Source organism: Pan paniscus, chromosome 13 (genome assembly GCF_029289425.2).
Source record: "Pan paniscus chromosome 13, NHGRI_mPanPan1-v2.0_pri, whole genome shotgun sequence".
In the NCBI taxonomy this organism is placed as follows: domain Eukaryota; kingdom Metazoa; phylum Chordata; class Mammalia; order Primates; family Hominidae; genus Pan; species Pan paniscus.
Window position 1 is genome coordinate 45070327 of NC_073262.2, and position 11001 is coordinate 45081327.

The following is an 11001-nucleotide window of genomic DNA, read 5'->3' on the forward strand; positions in this document are numbered from 1 at the left end:
TGGCTCTTTCATGGTGTAATAAATGTGGACTTTTGCAAACTGTTTTCCTCTTTTTGGTCTCACAGCTATGTTTTGGATGATTAAAGTTGCTAAAGGTCTAAACAGTCAATAGCAGGTTACTAGTAGGTTTTGTTCTTACGTCTGCACTGGGCGGTAGCATAGGGCAGTAGAAAGAACACTGAAGCTCTAGATACTACTATCTCCTCAATCAGAGAAGTAGAGCTTGGTGGAGAGACCATAGCCTAGTTAGCTAACCCATACGAGTCTTGTTTTTGTTATGCATAAAGTGGATCTGATAATAATAGCTATTTCACAGGGATTTGCAAAAATCAAATGTAATCCTAAGTATAAAATAATGTTTTATATAGTGCAATATAAATATTAGTTTTGTTATGAGTAACCTCTCATTTCTTTTACCCAGGTATGTTCTTTTGTTCATTATCCCTAAGCAAGACTCTCTACATTGCCTGTATCAGTTTCACACTCTTATCAAGGATGTATACATTCCTACATTTTCTTTCCTACAGTTAGTCATCATTTCATTAGAAAGACATTTAAGTATTCACATTTGTATTATAACATTTAATTTGAAAAAAGCTTTTTGCAAGAAAGGAGAGTATAATCAGGAATTCATCTATAAAGTCCTAGGTTTCACCAGCCTGTGCCACATGTGTTCACAGTCACTCTCCATTCTGCATGAGTTGTACTAATGTGGGAGTTGAAGGAGATAAACCCCCCAAATCAGTAGCTTAATACAAATGAAATGTGATTGTCAATCACAGTAGTTCTAACTGGTAGAAGGCGTTGCACTCCACAGTCACTCAAGGATCCATGCTGATGGAAGGTTGCCATCTTCTGCACATGGCTTCTAAGTCATCCATCTCTCTGGATGACAATATCCAGCTGCCAATGGGGTAAAAGGGGCACTGACATCATGTGGAAGGATTTTATGGTCCAGGTCCAGCAGTGCCCATCACATCTGTCCATATTCCATCCTCAGAAGTGTTACTGGGCTACATCTAAGTATGAGGATGGCTGGAAGATACATAGCTGTGTGCCCAGGAGGAAAGGAAAATAGGATTATTGCATAACTAATGAGGTTCTGCCATGGCCTTCTTTTTAGGTCACCAAATACCTGCCTTCCTGTCTTTCCCACACATACAAGACACTCATTCCTACCCAAGGGTCTCATACCATTATTGCATCCAGTTCAAAGTCCAAAGTCCAAAGGGGAGTAGACTATCCTCTGTATCAGATTGTGATATGTCAGCTTCTGGTTTTGCATTCTTGAATAAAAAGGCCAATTTTCTGCCTCCCATGTAGAGGTAAAAAATATCTCTGTTCTACCTCTTGTCATGGTAGAACAATGAAAACACCACCATAATTGAAGAAAAAAATAAAATTAAACAAACCTGCTATGCAAGAAAGAGAAGACAGGCAAGCAGCAGTCCCTAGAGTATAACCATAAGGAAATCGTGAGTAGCAAGTAGTGAGAAGCTCCCTACACAGGGCATGGGGAAATTCCTTAGATAGCCTCTGAATCTGCTCTTTGGGAGGAACCCTCTTTTCCATCATTTTTGGTGGTGGCTCCATCCTCTGGAAGGTTCTTTTTTCTTATTCCCTGGCTGTCACCCCTGAACTGGCTGTTAAGGAGTGTGCTTTTCTTGAGGTCTTTGGCTTTATAACTCATTCTGCAAGAGTAAAGGCGAAAACCCATGGGTGTTTTATGCCGATCTGTCCCGCAGACTGGCCAAGTGACGAATGAAAGGAGTTCGCTGACACAGGTATTTTTCCTGACAATGTGGCTAGGGGACTGCACCACTCAGTGCTGCCGATGAGAGAGTGCAGCAGCCGAAAGGAGTGCAGCTTCCCTAAGCTGGCCCCACTTGCATTTATTTAGTACAGATTTAATGACAAGGGCTTGGAGCAAACACAATTTGTGGGTAATTAACATTGTCAACCCCCCAAGTAGAGAGCAGTCCTGCACATGAATGATCAAAGGTTGGTTTCCAGAGATATGAGTAGAACAATTTATCTAGATAAGTTTCTTTACATTCTCTTGTTATCTGACCCTTGCTCTTAAGAGAATTTAACTGCCTTCAGCTAAATTCTCTTTTGAAGCTTTTGCAAAACCTCCCGTTCTTCCAAGAAGGTTTGTGTCTTTCCCTATAACCTTTTCTTACAACTTTTCCCACCACACTGACCAAACTCCTACAGTTTTAGGTTTAAGGTCAGTCATTTGCTGGCTCTGGGGCTGTGGAAGAAAAAATAAATCTGTCAGTTCATGCACACAGTGTGACAGCTTGGCATAAGTAAAAGACATGAACAAAAGGATTAATGAAGGAGTGAAAGAAGGAAGGCGTGTGCATTAGGTACAACGTCATCTAAAAACTAAAAAAACTGCAGTGCATTAAACTCATTCATTCAACAAGTATTGGTTGAGTGCCTACTAAGTGTCAAGTGCTGGGCCCAATGTGGGGGATTCAGTGGAGGATACAGTGGCAACACATGGAAAGTAAAGGCAGTGAAAAGGCCGTGGATTTAAAAATTAAAGGAAAAAAAGGGGTAATACATTTGTTACTGGTTTTAGCAAATCGAAAAAATGTGAGAAAATAGTGCAGTGTTTGCCAAATCTACAGCTCTTGCACCCTCACTGAGTCTCAAATTAAGAATGCACAAAAGCAGAATTACTAGGAAATGAAAGTTTTATGGGTGTATTCCCTGAAGTAATAGCACTATACTGCAAAATTGGTGGAGGTCATCTGCACATTTGAAATAACCAACCTGCACCTTTACCCCCTCCCCCAGATTCTAACCAAATAAAGTATGAAATAAGGCAGAACTCACCATGCTACACCAACTTACCAGGAATGAAGTTGATGCTGATTGGAGAAGTGTCAAGCAATAAAGAAGAGTTTGGATTTATCTTTAACATTGTCTTCATGTCACTCGAGACTTTAATCTCAGCCAAATCTACTTCCAAAACCAATCTCTTGTGCAATGATCTTGTCTGGGTCCAGGCCAAGACTTACTTCTATTGCATAGATACTCTCACCCTTCTTGATTTTTACTCTGAAGAACTTTCCTGTCTGGGTTAGTGTTTCCTCTGGTAGGCATCAGATTCTGCAAATATTTATTGTCTCATGTTAATCAAGGACCCCTCTAGATTCTGCTATTTAACTTTAAGTATTTTGACATAAACAGAGTGATTTAAATGCAGTTGTAACTTGTTCCTAAGTAGGGCCTGGTATAGTTTTTAAGCAATATACCTCTCCAGTCACACATAATAATGAATGGATTCTAACTTACGCTAAGTACTACCGTGTTCCTGAAGGTAATAAACCATGTCAGCTCTGTGAGGCTTAGAAATTTTTCTTTAAAGCATAGTAATGAAAAATGTTACCAGTTTTCCTTTGATTACTACTATATTGCCCAGGAAGTGTGATCAAAAGACATCTGTTATATGTATCAAAATTCATACATCTGCTTCATTCATTTATGGTATCACCTCTAACTTCCAGTTTCCCTGCTGTCAGAGAGAAACAATTAAATGGGAGATGCTTTGGACAACAGGATTTTTAAAAATACAGTGGCCACAGAGAATTGGAACTGAAGAATCAGAAGAGAGGATTAATTTTCTTTCTTCTTACTAAGTTTCTTAAGTATTTTCAGAACTCTTAAAGAGACATATCAATAGCGGGGAAAGTATCTGAATTAATGGCAGGATTCTTGAGGACTTTCTCACAAAGATAATTAAGGTGGCACTCTAAGAAAACAACCAGAGACATCACAAATAATGTATAGATATTTTTATTGTAGTATTACTTATGGTAAACTTGGATCCAATTTGAATGTTCCACAATAGAGGAATGATTAAATAAACAACAGTACATACAAGTGTTAGAAAAGTATTCAGGCATTAAAAATCATGTTTTATCAAATAGTAAATGACACAAAAAGGCTTGTAATATATTCAATACAAAACCATATTCAGTATAATCTCAACTCTTAGCCCTAAATGTTGTTATGATCTTGGATTAATTTTTTTTTTACATTTTCAAATTTTCAAATTAGAAGTATGATTATTCTACTTCTATGGTGTGGAAAAAATTACCCTCTGTAAAAGTGAAAAAATAAGAATAGTCATCTTCTACTTTCCACATTTTCCAAATACAATGAACACATTACACTTTTACAGTGGAAGAAAAGAAACACCTATCTTTTAAAATAGTAAATAAATCAGAATAAGAAATTCATCATGAATTTATAAAATTATGTCATCAAGTATAAGTTCAGTTCATGTTTAGTTTTGAAACTTTATCAAAATTAAATAGTTTGACTTATTTTTATTAGAAATACAATTCTAAGTATTCAACATTGCTTTTTAAACAATTATCTTCTAGTTTTTCTCAAAATCTGAGGAGCTGCTACGGAAAGCACACCAGATCTCATGTGTTGAAACGTGAACATGCTCACCACAGACCAAGGACATTCAACCTGTCAATCCCCAGGATTTCCAAGCCAGGAGTTTCATCTCTTACTTGTGGAAAATTTGTTCATTTGATTATGAACCAATCAGCTTTTCATTGTGTCAAAATCAAATCTAGATAGTGAAATTGATATTTTATCTTTATTGTTATCTTAAATATATTTTGGCTTAAAGAGACATAAGTGGCTCTTCCCCACTATACCAGATAACAAGTTGCAAATAAATCATTCAGTAGTAAAGTTCAAAGAAAGCTTGAAAGCATTTTGAATTTCCTAGTGTCTTACAGATTTGTTTCTTTTTACAACAACCATGTCCCATGTATATCTATTTAGGACCTTAAGTTGTTAATAATCTACTCTGAATAATTCCTTAAGAAAACATTAAAAGGACAATGTCCATACCTGGGAAATAAAACCCAAAGTAGTAGAAATTATATTAAAAATCATGTAGTTAATTAAGAATGATTGTGAGCTTAGACACTGAAAAATATGTCACTGAAAGAATACCAAAAATGGTCAGCCTTTTCCTCTTAAGTTATAGAAAGGTATATAATATAAGTACTTAGTACATAAGAGAAGAGTTAGAATGAGATTGTACCAGGTTCAGAATTCCTCATCCGAGAAGAACAGACAAAATTCAAGATTTTTAGAGAGGGACTACCCTGAATGATGTCACCAGTAAGTGAGTTTATAAACAAAGACAGAGCTTGGCAGGTTGCACTGGATACTTCAAACCAGTTTCTCTGGAAAAATTTGAGTTACTCAATAAACCCTCAGTTTTCCTGAGGTAAATCAACTTTGAAATACAATGGAGAACTCTGGGTGATAAATCACGCCGTGTTACACACTAGGACTGCAGTTCACAGAACATGATTAGATTTAAGGCAATAGAAGATAGGAATATTTTTTGAACTAGTTTATTGAATCCTTTTGAGAATATCACTGTTTGGCAGTTCCTAGAAAGCTTAGACAAATTAATCTTCAAGAGGCAAACAAATTAACTTTGAACTAAAAAACAAAAACACAACCAAAAACTTTGAATTAGAAAACATCTGCTAAGAAAAACCCAACAATCTGACATGTTGATTATTATTTTTTAACACTGCAGGAATACAAAGATGATTTTACTATTCAGACCTTTACATATCACACAACAGAAAAATCCTTCAGTTGACTAGTTTCCATAAACTTTGTAGCATTATGGCAAAACAAGAGTCATCTGTGAAATACACAAATGTTTTGTACTGAGGGATATTTTCACATAACACAGGAGATGATAAATTTAGACCCCCTCAATCTCATCGTCACACTGATTATACTGTAAGCAGTGATTGGGGTGCACACATTGCATGTTTTGAAGGTATGGATGTGGCAATTCTAACATATGTTAACATTGTTTCTGAAAAGCTAAGGTTTTGTTATTGAACTACTATTAGAAGTCGAATGTGATCTTCTTCCAATGTCTGGCATTGCCTTCCTGTGGAATTAACATTCTGTGTGATTTAGAGTACGTGTCCCAACTTTCTCAATGCTCATAAATACCTTGTCTGTAGGAAACTTACTTTAAGGGAAAAGCAGCTTTAGCCTGTCTCCAGTATATGGCCCTGACTTGCTTATACATGTAATCTATTATGAAGGAAAAAGAGCCATCCTCACAAATCTACAAGATTAAAACTCCTAGCACAAACACAGCTTGAATCAGAGCTTCTGTAGCTTCTTTCAGCAAAGGGACCATCGCCAGCACTGTAGCTACAACATATGCCTTGCCATCAGATACAAGAGTTAGGCTTCATATCCACGTCCTGTGCAATAAAAAAGCTTTAAATCTGAATGGAACATCCATAGAACTAGCTCACAGACAACTCAGAAGCAGGAACACTTTGGTCTGTGTTCAAGTAAAATGAAGGTTGAGATTTCTTTATGCAGCAGCAGAAGTAGGATTCTGTATCTCTCTTTGGAGTCAAGTTGGTCTTTGAAAGAAAACCAATTTGCTTTTAAGAGGTTCTAATCTAGCAGGATACCAGATGATGGCAAGTGTGTTTAAACCAAGTATAGACTAAGGGTCTGGTACATTGAAAGACTACCTTCTGTTTCAGCAGAGGGTAATCAGGGTGCCAGCAATGCTGTTGTTACTACTAAGGTCTCCAAGGACCTAGACCAAGAAGTTACATCCAGCAACACCTTGTTACAGTGTACAGAGGTCAACAGAAAGAGGTAAAAGGAAAAGATAACCTTTTATCAGACTTTTACATTACATTGCTAATTTTTATTACAGAATATTTTTCATTCTTTTATTTTGATCCACTGATATTTATTTCTGATTCTGACTCTGCCTACCATTATTCACCCTACTTGTTAATTCTAATCTATTCTTTTTATTTGTAAAAGCATAACTTTTCTGAGGCATAGTTGTGTGTGTATATGTGTATTTAACCTATTCTAGAAACAGTAGAAAAGATAGTAGAAGAGAAATAGTAGAAGAGATTGAGATTACAGATTATAATAGAATGTAAAGAGTTTTATACAGTTAATACCTGAGAGTCTGCACAGTGGGGAACTCTGAAGTAATATGTAAGGTGTCAAGAACAAGCAGGTCAGGACTGTGGCACTCAAAGGGCAGGTAACCAGCTTTTCAGTAACATTTTTAAGTAACAGTTTCACAGATCCTCAGATAATGCCAGGGAGTAAAACACAGATCTCAAAATCCATACAGCAGATTTCTGGGTTCCAAATTTGTGGGATATAGTACTTAATACAGTATTTGAAACTCTACAATTGCTATGGAAGAGACATTCTGGAGAGTTATGTATTATCCAAAAATAAATTTTTCAGAAGCAAGAAATTTTAAAATAAGAAACCAACCAAAAAGAATGGCCAACCTTTAAACTTTTTTTCCATTAATAAGGAGCTACATAGTCTGCTGGTGAAGAACTTGATAGAAATTGACTGTTTTCACTTAGTGGGCTGATCCTCTTGTATCTGTGTCAGATAAAATCATAGCACTTATTATTTGTTACCATGGATACCATGAAGATACTGCCATCCACTAAATAGTAGTAGAGGAAGACAACATAATTTTCTGGAACTAGTCCCATTTTGCCTTCATAAGTTGCCTTTAACCATCCTGGTTCCACTGATGGGTCCATGCTGGAAAATATCGCTCCTTGCGGGAAGGAAAACTCATGCTGTGCTCTGCTTTACAGGAGTACATGGCTTTGGCTTGGTGCCCAGAAGAAACTGGCTTAGGTGAACCAACATTTTCAAACAGTTGAGCTTTTGCTGCCACTACTGAGCCAGTACGCTGATAGCCATTGCTTGAGGCGGTGTCTAGTCTTAACCTGCTGCACATTTTTGGAGGCAGGTCTGGGTTTGAAGCTTTGGGTGTCTCCTTGGAACCTACAGAAGTTAAGCTTTGAATAGATGCACTGTTGCTTGTGTTTCCTTCAGCTGCAGAGATGGATCTGAGAGAAGAAGCAGAAGCTCTTTTCAGTCCTGAAAGCCTATAAGGCCCTTTCTTGACTAGGTCTATGGGTGGGGAAACGTCCCTGGGCTAGTGACCGAAGCAACACTCTGGCAATCTGATTCTGCATCTGTCTTGGTTGCATATTCTCTAGAAATTGATTCAGGACTGGTTGTCCAGAGACCAAGGCTTTTCTGTCCATGGGAAGATGACGGGGTTGCAATCCAAGGAATCCCTCCAGATTTCTCCCTGGGCTGGCAGGAAGCTGACTTTGTAGTGCTATTTTGTTCCGAGGAAAGAGAAGAGAGTGACTTGATGCTCCCCATGGGGGTGCTGTCTGGGCTGCTGCTATAGGAGTCACTATCAGATTCAGCCAGGCATGGAGTACACCTCCCTCTGGGCTTCCTAGAGCCTGTAGAGAGGCAGATTGCTTGTGTCTTTTGCGATCCAGATCGAGACTGAGGCTTAGGAAGAGGAATGCTTGGGTCTAGAGCAGTATGAAAAATTGTTTCATCGTGCTCTGTAAGAATTTCTAACACAATATTCTGAAATTTAATATTCACCATAGAAGCTACAGTTTATTCTTGTGCTCTCATTAGAGTTGGGAGAAATATGGCACCAAGATTTGAGACAGTCATGAGATTTTGTTGGCTGTGCAGTGATACTTTGACCAGATGTTTTATTAAGATGTCCAGCATCTCTCTGTTTTTCTCTGGCAATTTGCACACCAATGCATGTACAGCCTCCACCCTGTAGTTTTGGTCATCAGATTTAACAGCAATGATACAAATCTTTGTGTAACTTGTAAGTCATCAGTGGTGCTGCAAAGCACCTGAGGTAGTTTTTCAGGCCACTCATTGTCTTATTGTCCCACAGTTCAATATCAATATCAGGAGGGGATTTAGGAGAAAATATGATATTCACAAGTTTTTGAACTTTGGAGTTCACTCCTCCTATTCAGTAGAGGCCTAAAACGGTGATACCGCTTGTTTCCACAGCTTGAATGCAGTTTCTCACAAAATTGAACCCTGCTTCATTCAAATACCTTTCTTCTTTCTTGCTTATGTCAGGAAGAGTATAAATCCTTTCCTTCCCATCCATGGCTTCAAGCCAGAGTTTCCTATTAGCTTCTGAGAAGGCCTGTAATGTGATGATCCTATGGCTTTCAACTACTTGTATGTAGAAGCAGAATTGTTTGTCAATTGAATCTGTCTTTCGTCAGATACAAGATTTTGAACATTTCCGGTGTGCTAGTAACAAGGCTGTTTAATCCACGTAAAACCAAGCAGTCGTTTCTCCTGGACATATGGATAGCCTTCCATCGTCCACTGGCTGGGTGGTCTGTAGTCCTGGTTGGCAGATTTCATCCTTTGCATCAACCCCTTTACCTCTTGTCGAGTACTTTCAAAATTATTCCTTGTATTCTGCAAGTCAAACTGCAGCTGTTGCTTATGCGGTGAAAATCCTGGGCAAGTTCATATCCCTTGTGATAAAAAAGTAAATAAACCCTGAAGAAATGACAAAAGCGGTTCAACAAATTCAAACTTTTTTTCTTGAACCGCTTGAATTTTAAAGACATATTCTTTTTTCTTTTATTTATTTTTATTTATTTGTTTATTTATTTATTTTGAGGCGGAGTTTTGCTCTTGTTGCCCAGGCTGGAGTGCAATGGCGCAGTCTCGGCTCACCACAACCTCTGCCTCCTGGGTCCAAGCGATTCTCCTGCCTCAGCCTCCCGAGTAGCTGGCTTTACAGGCGTGTGCCACCATGCCCAGCTAATTTTGTATTTTTAGTAGAGACGGGATTTCTCAATGTTGGTCAAGCTGGTCTCGAACTCCTGATCTCAAGTGATCTACTTTCTTATGATGCAGGCTTACAGATGAGGTGACAGATGTGGTGTGCCAGCCCTGAGGCACCTGGACAGGCCTGAGGTCCTGCCTGGCTTGGTGGCTGGCTCTGGGACCTGTGGGACCCCAGCAGGCAGGGAGGAGGCAGTGTGGGCTGGGTTGGGGCAGAGGCTACCCTGCCACCTTGCTCTCATTTTACCTGGTATTGGGGACACAAGCTGGCCACCTTGCCAAGGTCTCGGGAATCCTGAGGTCCAAACTCCAGTGGCCAGGAGCAGGTTAGAAATGCATATTCCTGGCTGGGTGGGGTGATTCACGGCTGTAATCCCAGCACTTTAGGAGGCCGAGGCGGGTGGATCACGAGGTCAGGAGATAGAGACCATCCTGGCTAACACGGTGAAACCCCGTCTCTACTAAAAATACAAAAAATTAGCCGGGCACGGTGGTGGGTGCCTGTAGTCCCAGCTACTCATGAGGCTGAGGCAGGAGAATGGCGTGAACCTGGGAGGCGGAGTTTGTAGTGAGCCGAGATCGCGCCACTACAGGCTGGGCGATAGAGCAAGACTCCATCTCAAAAAAAAAAAAAAAAAAAAAAAAAAAAAGAAAAGAAAAAGAAAGGAAATGCGTATTCCTGGGACTTAAAGCTCCTGAGGGGGTCTGGGGTGGCCTGAGTCTGCATTTCCACCTGCCCTCAGGTGATTCTGTGCAGCCTTGACTCCCCTGGTCCTGGCCTCCAAGGCCTGCCCTTTCTGAGGCCTCTGCCTTCCTCTCTCCTCTCCCTCCCTGCTCACCTAACTGATGTCCACTGAGCTGCTGGACAGGCATCCCCTCCTCTAGGAGGCCTCCTGGCCTTCCCTCCAGCTCAGCACGATGCTGAGGAGCGACACTGGACAGTACGGCCTCCTCCCCTCCTGTGGTGCTGCTGAGCCCAGGGACAGTCACTGGCCAGTGGGAGGCAGGAAGGGGCCCAGCACTGGCTTTGCATGGCTCTCTGGGCGTGCCCCTGCCTGGGAAGTGGGAATCAGGTGAGAGGCACCTCCTCCTGGGCCCCAGGAGAGCTGGCAGCTCCATCAGACCCTCCACTGCTGTGTCATCAGAATGACATTTCTCAAACAGGGTCACCTCCAAAGGGCAGTGAGCTAGGTGCTCCTAGGTAGCACCCCAGGCAGGCCCTGCCCAGTTCTTTCACTAACCTGTCAGAGGCCA

At 40.2% G+C, this 11001-nt stretch overlaps 2 pseudogenes; one reads left to right on the forward strand and one right to left on the reverse strand.

The window, feature by feature from the left end:
* The window catches only part of LOC117979364 (fatty acyl-CoA reductase 2-like), a 34261-nt pseudogene extending 23849 nt beyond the window's left edge, over positions 1-10412 (forward strand).
* LOC129397229 (rho GTPase-activating protein 42-like) lies at positions 7604-10620 on the reverse strand (annotated as a pseudogene).
* Positions 10621-11001: the final 381 nt, after the last annotated feature.